General features: G+C 45.0%; 1 protein-coding gene across 9 annotated transcripts in view; it reads right to left on the reverse strand.

Moving 5' to 3' along the window:
• B3GALT1 (beta-1,3-galactosyltransferase 1) overlaps positions 1-13,998 on the reverse strand; it is a 2,246,978-nt gene that overhangs the window by 1,292,657 nt on the left and 940,323 nt on the right. For all 9 annotated transcript variants that reach the window (XM_069616270.1, XM_069616267.1, XM_069616266.1 and 6 more), the window contains one exon: positions 9,372-9,454. The gene's annotated coding sequence lies outside the window, so the exon portion shown is untranslated. The remainder of the gene's footprint in view (positions 1-9,371; positions 9,455-13,998) is intronic.

The raw sequence follows: 13,998 nt of genomic DNA on the forward strand, positions 1-13,998 counted from the left end.
CACCCAAGTAGGAGACACTCAGTACACCATTCCATATTTCCCACCACTCTTTCATTCTCCAATTGTACAATGGTCTGAACATTCTCCTCCCCATCACACTGCTATCCCACCTTGTCCACTGAGCATTTGTCCATCTCTGGCTGTGCCAAGCCAACCTTTGCTCCAACTGACCAGTAGCTACGTTGTCTTCTGTGAAAGCAGTGCAGCAATTCTCATCAAAGGACCTACGAAAATTAAAGCACATCAACCCTATCCACAAGGAGCTGCTTTGACTCTCTCCTCTGGCACACATTATGCCCAAGACAGCCTGCATTACCCACAAAGCAGTCACAGCCAAAACACCACTCTACCTGGCCGAGAAACTCTTCATCTCAATAAAACAATATATCTCCAGAGGCCAGAGGACCACCGGAAGCCAAATATTGCCAGACTTACAACAAAGAACTGCAAGATGCAAGAAAGAGGAAGGTGGAACTTTTCCTGATATAAACTCTAGCTAATACCTCAAGCTAATACTGACACCATGCATCCTTCAATTCAGGAAGGGCCTGAAGCTCCCATTCTTCAAAGACCATCTCACCAATTGCAGATCCCTACACTCAACACTGCTTGTAACCACTCTTCAAAACTCCTCTGCAACCAAGTTCAGATATCTCTGCTATCCCTGCACTCTATTCACCATAGGATCTCTGAGATAGGTGCACCCTCTGCCTGCCAGCTGCCTCTATACATTCTTTTATTCCTCCTGTGCTCTGGGATACATTTCCCAGGTGTGTTGCCTCTGACATTAACTTGCCTACCCAGCATCTAAAATATATAACACCTGCTGACCCTATCCTTCTTGATATTCTTAAGGAGGTTCTCCCCTCCATCTCACCAACTTTGACCTTGGCAATTAACACCTCTCTTTCTTGCTGCCATATTCGTCCTATACTTAATCACTCTCTCGTGATACTTATACTCAAAAAATCAAATCTTGATCCTTGCTTCTCTCGAATCTCTGCCCTACTTCTTTACTTCCTTACCCATTGAAACCTTTGGAGTCTCTGGTGACTATCCATCTGCCCTCTTTTCTTGAGGACTCTGAGTTTCTTGATCCATTTCAGTCTGGTTTTTGACCCAGTCATGGTACTGAGAATGTGCGTGTCTCTGCCGTGGACGACCTGGCCCAGATCGCCGATATGGGGGGTGTCAGTGCACCTATATTATTAGAGATTTCAGCTGTATTCAACACAGTCGGCCATACCATCCTGGTTGACAGTCTCGCCTCGGCTGACATTGCAGGCTTGTTCCTTGACTAGTTCCACTCTTTTCTCTCTGACTGTTCGCAGTCCCTCTTTCTCTCTCCATTCACATCATCTTCTATTCCTATCACCTGTGGTGTACCTCAGGGCGCTGCTCTTTCTCCTCTCCTCTTTAATGTGTACATACAGCTTTTAGTTAAATTGATTCACTCTTTTGGGTTTAAGTGTTACTCTTATGCGGATGACACTCACATCCTGGTTCGGCTCGATCTATGTCTCCCTTCTACTCCTTATGTCTGCTGATCATGTTTGCTGGCTATCCACACCTGGATGTCCAGCAACTGGCTTTGCCTTAATGGGGACAAAATGGAGGTGCTTTTGATAGGGCCGGCAGAGGATGCCCCTCTCTGCTCTGCTGATTTTTGGCCTTCTAAGTTTGGTCCTTTGCCTACCCCAGTTTGGTTGTCAAGGGTTTGGGTTGAAGCTTTCTGACTCGCTCTCCATGGAGACACAGATGAGGGCAGTTTGCCAGGCTGTGCATTTTAAACTTCAGACTTTATGCCAGGTTTTGCCATACGCGTCTCTCCACCGTTGCCCTTTGTTAGTCTCGGCCCTTAAGTCTGGTTTGCTGGACTATTGCAACAACTTTTATGTGGCTCAACTGGCATATCGCCTTCAACAACTGCAAATTCTGCAGAACGCAGCAGCCAGGGTAGCCCTGTGGGCCTCCCATTTCGCCTTGGCTACCCTTCTCCAAGCATTGCTTCAATGGCTCCTTGTGGCCAAGCGGGTAAACTTCAGGGCTCTATTTATTGTCCATCGGGCTTGAGTGCTTGCAGGCTAAATTCTGGCTTTATGCCCCTACACACTGCCTTATGCTCTTCGGCGTCTTGCCGTATATCTGTCCCCCACTTCAACTGGTCCCGCATTGCTGGGCGTTGCTTCTCCATTGCCGCTGCATTGCAATGGAATGCCCTGCCTTTGTCACCCCGGGAGAGGCTGGATCATCTGTCTTTCCATTGTGCTCTTAAATCTTTTCTCGTTTTGTTTTTTTTTTTCTTTTCTCCTTTCCTTTTCCTTCCTTTACAGCAGGTCCCCATAGCGTCAAGATGCCCTAGTTGGTGTATGCTGCGCTTAAGAAATGTCTTAACTTAACATACCATACCTACTCATCACTGAACAGAAAAACGTCAGCCACTAACAGTGATAGTTTAAATCAATTTTAGGGAGTATTAGGTCAACAATCCATACACACTGAAAATAATGTTCAACAGCTTTTGCAGGAATAAATTGCCTTTTGTTTTTATAAATAACTAGTTATATTTCAGTTGCTCACATTGGGATTTAATATTGGGATTTAATGATTTCAAATAACTGCTAATCCGATGATCACCTCATAATTTAGATGTGTCTCCCATTCCACGTTATCTACCATAATAGAACAGAAGCAAAGAAATATATACATTTACAATAAAATGTTAGATTGGGAAATGTAAAAAAACATTACTGTGATTTGGTTACTTAACAGCAAGGGTGACATTTTGACAACTTCGTAAATCCTGCATTTTTTTTAAATCAATCAGTAAAAAGGTAAATGGCTATATGTTCCAACAAAGCAAGCGAAAGCTATACATGAGTTCATTACGTTCACTAAAGACAACCTCCCAAATTGAAGATCACAACTAGTGACCAAGCAGCAGCTTCCTATTCAAAACCCAACAATGGTCAGAAATTCCACATTTCTCAAAATCACACCGTGGTAGTGCTCACTTTTCAGCACAAGCATCTCGGAATCTGTACTGATCTGGATCCACAAGCTAGAGGACACACATCGCTACTGGCCCTCATTACAACCCAGGCGTTAAGGGGTTAACAGCGCCGTAAAAGGTGGCGGCGCCGTTAAACCCTTAACGCCTGATTACGAGGTCCCTTTGCGGGTGGCTCTTTAACGCCTGCTTTTAGCAGGCGTTTAAACACCAACCCGCAAAGGGACCTTGGTGCTAAGTACGGTGCCGCAATTTATGGCACCGTACTTAGCGCCTTCCCCATTCCCATTGAGCCCTATGGGGCAAAAATGGGAATGGGGAAGGGCCATGGCGACATGGGGAATTACCGCCCCACCAACCTCGGAATGGGGGGGTAATTCCCCATTCCGCCATGGCGGAGTCGGTAAGTTACCGGCATGGACCATGGTGCTATTAGCACCATGGTCCAACGCCTGGGTCGTAATGAGGGCCACTGGCCCTAAAACCTGGCTTTTACCACATCACTTGACATGTAGGTCACTGCAATCTATTGCCTCCACATCCTGAAGTAGCAAAATCATATCCACCTTATACCCAAAGAAGACGAGCTGGTAGAGAGGCAGAGTGACAGACGTGTGGGTGACGCATCTTAGGTTTGTACTGAAAGAGGTGTTGTGGAGTCAGGTTTGTATACTATCCAGAAACAAATCTCTTAGTCAAAGGCTCTCCAAGTATTTTATACGGTTTTACAGTGGATGTATTTTATTCGTAGATGCTGGGTCACCCGAGCAAGCTCTTTCACATGGTATGAATAAGTGCATCTGTAGCAGACTTCTGTGATGGCATGACACTCTTCATAGGATAAAACAGAAATAACACAGATGCTCTTTACTGGTAATATTTGATCACAATAAAGTATTAGTAACACATTTATTGGATAGCCACAGAGCAAGTTAAAAGATGGATATCTCACTAATGGATGGAACCAATTTCCTCGAAGCAGGATTGGTTCTGTGGCTTAATTTAGTGTTGTAAATTAGAAAGCGTTGCTATTGCCCATCTCCTCATAAGAACTGACCAAGTGATATTTTGGCTGATATCCGGTTCTATTTCTGCCCTTAAACCCCAGACTCTGAACTGAACTTTATGATGTGTAGTGGCACAGGGAGGTTAGGGAACACATGTCCCTGAGTGGGTCCCTTCTTCCCTCATACCCACCCAGTCTTACTCTTCTTTCTCAAGCATGGTTTGTAAGCTTGCCATCCCTCCCACCTGCTTTCTAACCATTTTCACTATCTACAGACCACCTGCCTCTACTACGCTGGACCTCTCTGAATGGGCTGATTTCTCCTCCTGCTCCTCAAAACCACCTTTAAACTTCTTCTCCTGGGTGACTTCTCTATTACGGCATCCACTCTCTTCCTTGACCTCTGCACCTCACCCCCCCTCGCTATTCTCACGTCTGCTCGTAACCACTCGGCTGGACACACTCTTGATGCCGTCATCCACACTGATCTTTCACTCTCCCCCCACTGATCACCCCACACCCCTGGTCAGACCATTCTCTACTCTCCTCTCATCTGGCACCTCCCTCAACCCTGCCAACCTTGTTCACGAACATCTGTCCGATGAAAAGAGTGTCAGCTGCTGCCTTTGCAACTACCTTTATCCCACCTCACCCCCTTCTACAGATTCTACCTCTGACTCTGCTCTCAGCTACCTCCATCTCGCCATCACTAACACCCTTGACATCCTTGCCCCAGTCCGGAGGGACCACCAGAAACATGCCTCCAGGCATAACACTTGGCATGACTCCGAACTTGCAGCACTGAAACGCAACTGCAGAGCTGGCAATGTCGACTCTCCATTTGCTCCAAGGAAAGGGACCACATCCAGGCTTGAGTCTCTGGTGCATCCAACAACACGGCTGAACTCTTTAAAATCTGCAAGGTGCTAGCCAATCGATCCATGCTTTCCACCTCACCTCTTCCCTCCCAGCCCCTCTGGAACGCACTGGCCACACACTTCACTGCAAAAAATCAGGACATCTTGAGCACCATTGTGTCCCTCTCCCATTCCCCCAAACCTCTGCCTCCTACGGCCTCCCATCCCCCCTCTGTCTTTCCCTCTCCTTCTCTCCTATCACACCTGACGAAGTAACCAGACTTGTCCACTACGTGAAGGTCTCTTCCAAACTGGTCTCCTCCCCCTGTTCCTCTAGAACTATTAAGAACAATATTGTCTCTCTTGCACCTGCAACTGCTGATTTCTGCAACCACTCTTTTGCTACTGGAGCTTTCCCCTCCTCCCTCAAGCACTCCAGTGTGCACCCCCTCCTGAAAAAACATCATTCTACTTGACCTCTCCTCTGCATTTGAAACGGTCAACCACTCCATCCTCATAAACTTGCTTCGAGCGGGCACTGGATTGCCTGGCTTCCTTCCTCAATGACTGTCCATCCCAGGTTATTCTGGGCTCTTTCTCCTCCCACACTTCTATCTCCACCTGTGACGCCCCCCAGGGCTCCAACCTTTCTCCCTGGCTCTTAACACCTATCTTGCACCGCTGACACACCTCATTCCCACCTTCTCCCACCAACTGCCAGTGTTATGCAGATGACACACAACTCTTCTTCAATTTTCCCTCTGATCCTCTCCTTACTTCCTACATCATTCTTGACTGCCTATCTGCCATCCATTCCAGGTGTACTTGCATTGATCTCTGCCTCAACGCCAGCAAGACTGAGATCCTTCCTATTGGGACTCCTGCTCCCTCTTTCCTCGCCTCACTCTGGCCATCCTCTATGGGCTCTTCGCCCTTCTTCTTCATCTGAAGCCAGAAAACTTGGAGTCATATTTGACTCCACTTTCCTTCCTCCATCACATTCAGGAACTTGCCAAGAAGGCCCACATCAACTCCACCTCCTTAAAGGAATTCTTCCTTTCCTCACTTTCCCCCAGAAGCTCAATGCCTCTAGAGCTCTTGTTCTCTCTATGCTAGACTCCTGCAATAACCTTTTCCTTAATCTACCCTCTTCTTCTGTGTGACCCCTCCAGCTAATCCAAAATAGGGCTGCAAGACTTATCCTTGGCCTCAAGCCCAGGGACCATATCTCCCCAGCCCTAAAATCTCTATGCTGGCTCCCGGTTGCAGCAAGAATCTACTTCAAATCCTGCTGCATCATCCATAAGGCTGTCTGGGGCCGGGGACCATGCTATCTACAACTGGCTATCACTAAATACTCTCCCTCCAGATCTTTATGGTCCCCTGGCACCAACTCCCTGTGCATTAAGTGCTTTGCCAAACAGTGAGCTGCTGGCCAATCTCTTTCCTAAGCAGGCTCCCTCCTATGGAACAGCCTCCCCCTTCCTCTTTGTCTTGAGCCGTATCTCAAGTTCCAGAAATACCTCAAAACCTTCCTTTTTACCACCTCCTTCCCTTTGCCCATCCTTTGTTAAACCCCACAGTTGCTGAGATTAGTAGCCAGGGCCCTTATTTGTCCTCAAGGGTCCTGGCCTCCCACACCCAATTGCCTTCAGCCACCGCCCGCTCCCAGCACTTGCTTTGGAACCCACTGCCCTATACCACCACGGGCCTGCATTGGCAGCTGACACTCTCACCAAGGCACTTAAAAGTTGCTTCTCCCTAGCACTTCACTCTTGGTACACCTAATTGTACCCCCCACCTCCTCATCCGTTCTCTCTCTCTCTGCACTTGCATGTTCTGAATGCTCAGAAGACCTAGTAGGTCCGCCTTTATCTTTCATTGCTATATTTGCATTCCCTCCCTTGTTCCCTCAATGTTGCCCTGTGGGCAATTTGAAACACAATTTATTTGATGTATAAGCGCCTTACAAATTCACAATAAATAAATTAAATGCTGACTAAATCAAAAGATTCATTGGCTGAGAGATATAATGATGAACTATTGCATACATCCTAGAATTGAGATGTGTGGGAACGAAATGCCACATGCTACTGTGAATTTAACGATTATTAATGAATGGTTAAAGCTGTATCAAAACTTACCCGAAATACAAAAAAACAAAAGATGGCTTTTCACTGTCCAGAACACCAATCCCCCCACAGCCTGAACAACTCGTTGATTACAATTAGCCAACTAGTCCATCACAATAACATTGATCGGCCCTTCAAAAACTCTCTAGGCTACAATCACTGCCAATGACTAAGGCACCTGGCTCCTTGCCCACTCGAGGCAAAATGTGTGGGTAAGAATGAAAACTATGCATGACCAAGTGTTAGGGTTGCACTGCTCTCTGCAGATCTCACATGCACAGCCACAGAAATACACTCACAGCGCAAGTATCGAAGCACCTATCTGGCAATAATATACAGCACCCCTAAAGCTGCATCTCCCATACGTCTTGAACCAAGGCAACAGCTGTGGGATCTGTGTGGCAGGACTGACACAGTGGGCCTCATGATGAGTGTGGCGGTCCGGAAACAAGGGTCCTGGTTTCTGGACCACCACACCCTGAGTCTGCCTGCCAGAGCCGCTGTGCCTGACAGGTCTGCCCCTGCCAGATGCAGCTGCCACAGTAGGTTGACCTGTCACAGAAGAACCGGCACCATTAGCAACTGTCCCGGTGGTTCTGTGTCCCCACTCCCATAGAGTGCTGTGCGGCTCTATGGGAATGGGGGCTTACATTTTACTGGCGCCTGACTTCCCTCGCCGCCAGAGTTGTAATCTCCCGGTGGCACTGGGAAGTCAGGTGCCAGTAAATTGTTACGGGTCTGGCGGCAATCCATCAGTATCACTGGCAGGGTTACCGCCGGACCCAGCATAAGGCCCAGTGTGTTTCAATGGTGAACCTTCCATTTTTTTCAAAATTAACAACACAAGACACAACTACAATCCCTGCATTTGAATTTCTGACATGCCAAAAGCTATACAAGGTCATGCAAGAAGCAGTGTGTCATGCAAATACCTGTTTGCATTAAATAGAACTTAAACTGTTACAGTTATAATATGAATCCCCCTCACTTTTCCTATTAATTGAAAGGGCAGCTCATATGGATTTTAAAATCCTGCACAATTCACAGGTCAATCATTGGATCTGTGAAGAAATGTCTACATATAGAATTATGAAAATTGTTCTTAGCAAATTCTTGGTTTAAGTACAATGATCTGTGTGCAATTCTCCAATACTAACTGGCACTCACCTTCTTTAGCTTAGTCTTATGGCATGTCTACACATCACAATTACAAGCAGCACTCAAAGACAATGTGCTACGAAATCAATACAGAGATCTGGCTATTCCAAACACAAAACGATTTACAATGCAGAGATGTATGCTGAAAATCGCATAAAAGGCTCATTATGCAGGGGTCATGTAAAGCATGGATATTGTGTATTCATTCTATTATTTTAGTCTTAGTACTGCTGACCTAAGAACAATGTTGTTGACCAACAAAATCAGTTCTTTGTCTATTATTCAATTTTCTAATTTGGAAAATGAGGTAATCGGAAAGCTTTGATTACACTTGTAAACTGTGCTGAAGCTAAAGCCAGGTGAATTGCCCTACATCGTGTTTTGTTGGCTTGTTTCATGTTTGAGATTTGCTTCAATTCATTTTTCATTATATTCTATGTATTATTGTTGTTAAAATGTAAAGCGCTTTGGCATAAAGCGCTATATAAACGAAAATAAATACAAATAAACTCTAGCAATATGATGTGATCACACTGGAAAATTCGAGAACCAGTTCTATTTTCAATCCAAAAATGATTCCAGATCTTATGTGTATAACAAATAGTTTGCAAATGTTTGATTTTTGACTGCTTTCCGTTTTCTTTCAATTGTTCTTTAAGCACTATCATGGCCTGGCCCCTCTCTTCCTTGCAGCTCTTCTCTCACCATATACTCCTTCTCGACCACTTTGGACCCAACATCTTTGCCTTTTATCCTTCCTTACACCACCATGTGCTCCCTCTCGTTTCCGTGTATTTACTCTCCTTGTCCCTAACTATGAAACTCTCGCCCATTGATATAAACGCTCTTCCTCCTCTCTGCACATGTCTGGCTCTCGCTTAAAAGCACATCTTCCTTCTTCCTCGTCCCTCTAATCATTGTGCTCTCAGTCTATGTTCATCCAACCATTTCATTGTGTTGTAACACTATTTGTAAACTATCTGGACAGCGCTTTGGTGAAAGCGCTCTATCAATCCCAATAAAATAAAAAAATAAAATAAGTGTTGATGGTAAGCAAGAGATCAAAAATGAATGCAAAAGTCACAGGTTTGAAACAATACCTCCTTGCAGTAGATGAAACTGGCACTTCCTAGAACAACAGCAGGACTTAAAGACTAACAGACAAATACGATGTAACACACGCCATGAAGGTATTAAAATAAGCGTACCTGTCTACTGAAGTGGTGCCATTACCATGCGATTGCAAAAGCCATCGGGTCTATGTTCATAGATTTGTTATGTATGCCTTCACCTGAAAGGATTAAAGATACACAATTCAATTTAGATGGACAAGGTTTTATTTTTTTTAACCTGAAACACATCGGGATAAATCACAAAACATCCTATTAGTGGCTTATAGGTATGCCTGCTGTACAAGACAATGGACCTCATTACATGTTTCGGGGCGAGATTCCGGCAAACTGTAATACTGTTTCCACCACTTGCGGTGCCAGAATTACCAGTAGATTCCAAGTGGCGGAAATGCCGGTAAATACACATTCCATGGTGGAGGGATTTGCTGGTATTACCAGGCCGGTAATACCAGCAGTTTTTTGTTGGTACAGTACCAGTTATACCTCCACTTCAGAGCTGGAGATAAATCCGCCACCCTACTGAAAAACTTGGAGTGTGCCGGTGTGGTAAGGTGCCGGTATGCGGTAATATTGGTACGTTATTACCATAGCGGTACACTCATAATGATGCCCATGTCTACTCTAAGCATCCAGCAACAGAAGGGATCCCCAAAGCAACCAGTCTCTTATAGTTGGAAATATGTGTAGGTTGCACGCGATTGGCAAGAAAGGCCCACTGATGTCCCAATAACGTTGGCCTGAAATGGTGGCAGTACGCTGATGCAAAACCAGTGGAAAAAAATCAATATTTTACAAACCTTTTTTCAAACATCTAAACACTGTTTCATCGAAACATAACAAGAAAGAAGAGAAGCAGGAGGGCCTTACTAAAACACGTGTTCCAGATGGAACAAGTATTCCAAGTAAGGGAGATCACTTTCACAACAAGCATTTCACAACTTGTTGTGGATGAGGTAACAGGGTTTCACATCGGCCACATAGAGTCTTATTATGCAGTATATGCTACTATTTCTAAAGCGAAAAGAACAAATTCTTCAGTTATTGATTTGTTTGAGAATTTCCTGTCCCACAATTCTTTTTGTCAGCGGTCACAGAGGAGATAGGACTAGTATGTCTACTCTTGTCTGTTTAGCGTCCAACTGAGAACAGCCGTCACTTTCCTTGCTTCTATCAAATAGAAGATAAGGAGCCAATTTAAAAAAAAAAAAAAACTTTTTGGTGAAAGTGACGCGATGCACGTGTATATGATGTCATTTGCACCAACCCCCGAAGTGCACCCACATTCTAAAGGTCCTCTGACGGTGCACATCATAGGTGCATACATGTATATTCTAACCCCCACCCCAGCGCGCGCCCCACCCATTGGTAATTGTGTAAAGCAGCGGATCCCAGTGTAGGGCTCAAGTCTAGAAAAAGGTGTGGGGGGTCATTAACATACGCACAGCGACTGAATGTATCCTAAAGTGAAATAAACACATTTAAATCAACTGACTTAATAGAAGAACACTCAACATAGAAATAAGCATTGTCTTTCACAAAATGAATCATCAATAACCAGAAGAAAAAAAAACAGCTAGAGGAGAGTTTCCTAGAACACTGCTGGCAAAGTATAAAAGTATAAAAGGAGTGCACATTTTAACCCAAAATTATTTATGGAAATATTCTATGAAAAGCAAAACACCAATACCAGATGTGTACTTTGAAGACACTTTCATGTGGTTTTGTGGGTTAGGCGGTTGAAATCCTGGTGGGCGAAAACTTGAGCAAACAAGCTTTAATGCATGCTGGCCTCAAAAACACCCAAGGCGGATGCAATCAGCACTGTGAAAAAAGTGGACTTTCAACCTACATGTAATCTCAACTTGTACCCTGAAAATCAGCCCAGAGCCAGGTAGAACATCTTCAGTTCAGCAACCACTCTTCCCACATCCATGTACCTGGTAAATTATTACAACCAATCTGCCTTCTGATCCTTTCCCCTCCTCACCATGACATTTGGCTTTCAACAATACTCTGGCCCTCATTCCGAGGTTGGTGCTAGTCATGGCGCTATTAGCACCAATACCGGTACCGCCACCGACTTGGTGGTATGGGGACTTACCAGTCTATCCCGATCTTTGCGGGACCGGTAATTCCCCATTTGAAAAGCCATTCCCCATTTCCATTTGAGCCCCCATAGGGCTCAATGGGAAGGGGGAAGGCGTCAATAATGGTACCGCAAATTGCAGTACCATTATTGACCCCGGTATCCCTTTGCGGGATCCGTCCATAACGTCTGGTAAAACCAGGCGTTAAGGGAGGGACCCACAAAGGGACCTCGGAATAGGGCACAAAGGGATTACCGGTGTCATTACCGGTGCCCGGTATCCCTTTGCGCCCAGGTCGTAATGACCCCCTCTGTATTATAAATCAGACTTGAAAAGTAAACACATCATAATTAAAGTACTCCAACTATATAGGAATCCGTATGGGGGGTGGGGCGGCTGCAGGTAATAAAAATGTACAGCCAGCCGGTGGCTCAGTGCGGGTAAATCAGAAAGTTCAACCAATGGGTGGCTCATAAGTGCAGAGAGAATGGACTGTAGGATTACAGACACAGACCACAAGTGCTGGGGGAGCCAAGAGGGCGTGCAAGGTGCAACTGGACATGCAGGGACCTGGGCCCAAGCCCAGAGGGTGGCCAGGTGAGCCGTGTGTGGAGCAGATGGGTTATCAGTAGGGTAGAGGAAGAGAGAAAGCGGAAGCATAGAGGAAGGAGTGAGTTGCTTCTGAACCAAATGCGGACATATGAATACATACAACTCTTTTTTGTCAACATATTTTAATTGTCTTCAAAGAAGACAGATGACAACACATTTTTCTGTATGTTCTCTATGCCCATTGACCAAAACAAAGGTTCTTAAATGGACCATTATTTTAAACAAAGGGCGCAATAAGCCGTAATTGTGAGACCCCATGGGTGTGATGGGCTGCTGGGTGGGAAGTCATTGTCGGTACCCAGTGATTTCATCGCTGAAAAAAACATAGAGGGGCACTCAATAATTTTCTTTAACCAACTATGCAACACTTTCTGCTAATATTCTAGGACTGGAGTTTGTTTATATAACTGTACAGGTCCTAAAATATGTTGCAAAGGACATTTCGTGGGTTAAAAAATATCAAGTACCTCTTGATGTTTTTTCACAGCAATGAAATCACATATAACCGTATTTGTCTATAGAAGCGTGAGACATGGGGGTGGGAGCTGACAGCACCGCCTTGCTAAAACAGGCACAAAGAAAAGCCCTGTGGCTGGAAGCATCCCAGCCCTCGTTATTTTTTATACTCAGGGCCTCCAAGAGCGCGTGGCCCAGGGCGATGGCACAGACTGCTCATGCCTCGGCCGACTCGGAGTGCGTCCTCTACGATTTATTTAACTTGCACGATTCTTTATAGTACACATCCAAGGCACCTTGTTTTATTACATTTGTGACAAACCAGAGAGACTCAATTAAAAAGTGTGGCAATACTACTGTGGCTGAAGGTATGAGACCCCCGAGAACTGAAGAGAGGCTGGAAGATAGAGTATATATTGTACAGGATACTGCTACCTGGGGCCATATTCCAGGAACTTTGCAAAGTCGCCCTGTACCAGCACTAAGGTAAAATCTGCCCTAGTTCAAAAATGACTGGTGCCATATTCGTAAAACATTTGCACCATGACAAGTGACATTGTCTATGGTATTAGCACCAGGGCAAACTGCCCTAGTCCTAATAACATTCCAAATTAGAATATCTTGTACGCGGAATACAGACACATTAATACATTATGGGCCTAATTCACAGAAGCATTTTATGATGTCAAACCGCACTGGAAAATGCTCTGTGAATTAGGCTCTATTCCTCAATGAAACTGACCTTAGTCCCTCTGGTGCTCACTTTTTCAGATGTGCAGGAGGCAATAGATAGCCAGACACCGGTACATCCCCGGGCCCAGGCACAATTCTTCTGGCCATATACATGAAGGAACCTAAGATCTGCTTTCCCTTTCCTTCCGCTACTTTTTACAGTCATAATTGATATACGAATACTTTCTGCATCACAGCAAATAGGTGAGATCATCCCAATTCAGAGGAAAGGAGGACGTGACTTTCCGGGCAGCTATCAACTGATCCCTTTATTAGACGGTAGTAGCAAAATGTAGAGGAACATCCTGGGAACTAAACTGGATGACTGGATAACTCTGGTGTATCAAGCCATGTACATGCTGGCCTTAGCAAGGTGGTGAGCACAGTAAGGACACGTGTTCAGACTCAAACTGATATTCGATAAATATACCCAAATCAAATGCTGTGGAATATACCTATTGCTTATTGATCTTAAGGTGGCAACTGATGGGATCCCAAGGACTGAGCGATGGCGAGCATTAATGAAAACGAAAGTACGCATGGCCATATTAAATACTATAATGGAACTGTATAGCAACACTAAGGCAGGTGTGAGATGTGGACTACGTGGGGAAAGTACACAATGATTCCCTGCAGCAAAGGGCGTCAGATCGGGATGCATCTGGGCCCCCACTATTTTTAACCTTTTTGATACAGTACTGGAAAAATGATCAACAGGAACAGCAGATGCCCACTACTGGGAAAAGGAAAGATAAGTTTGCTAATGTTTGCAGATGATGCAGTACTTGCCTCTAGCACCCCTTCCAGCTTCATCA

The sequence above is a fragment of the Ambystoma mexicanum genome, chromosome 9 (genome assembly GCF_040938575.1).
Source record: "Ambystoma mexicanum isolate Mex_15411 chromosome 9, UKY_AmexF1_1, whole genome shotgun sequence".
Classification (NCBI taxonomy): Eukaryota; Metazoa; Chordata; class Amphibia; order Caudata; family Ambystomatidae; genus Ambystoma; species Ambystoma mexicanum.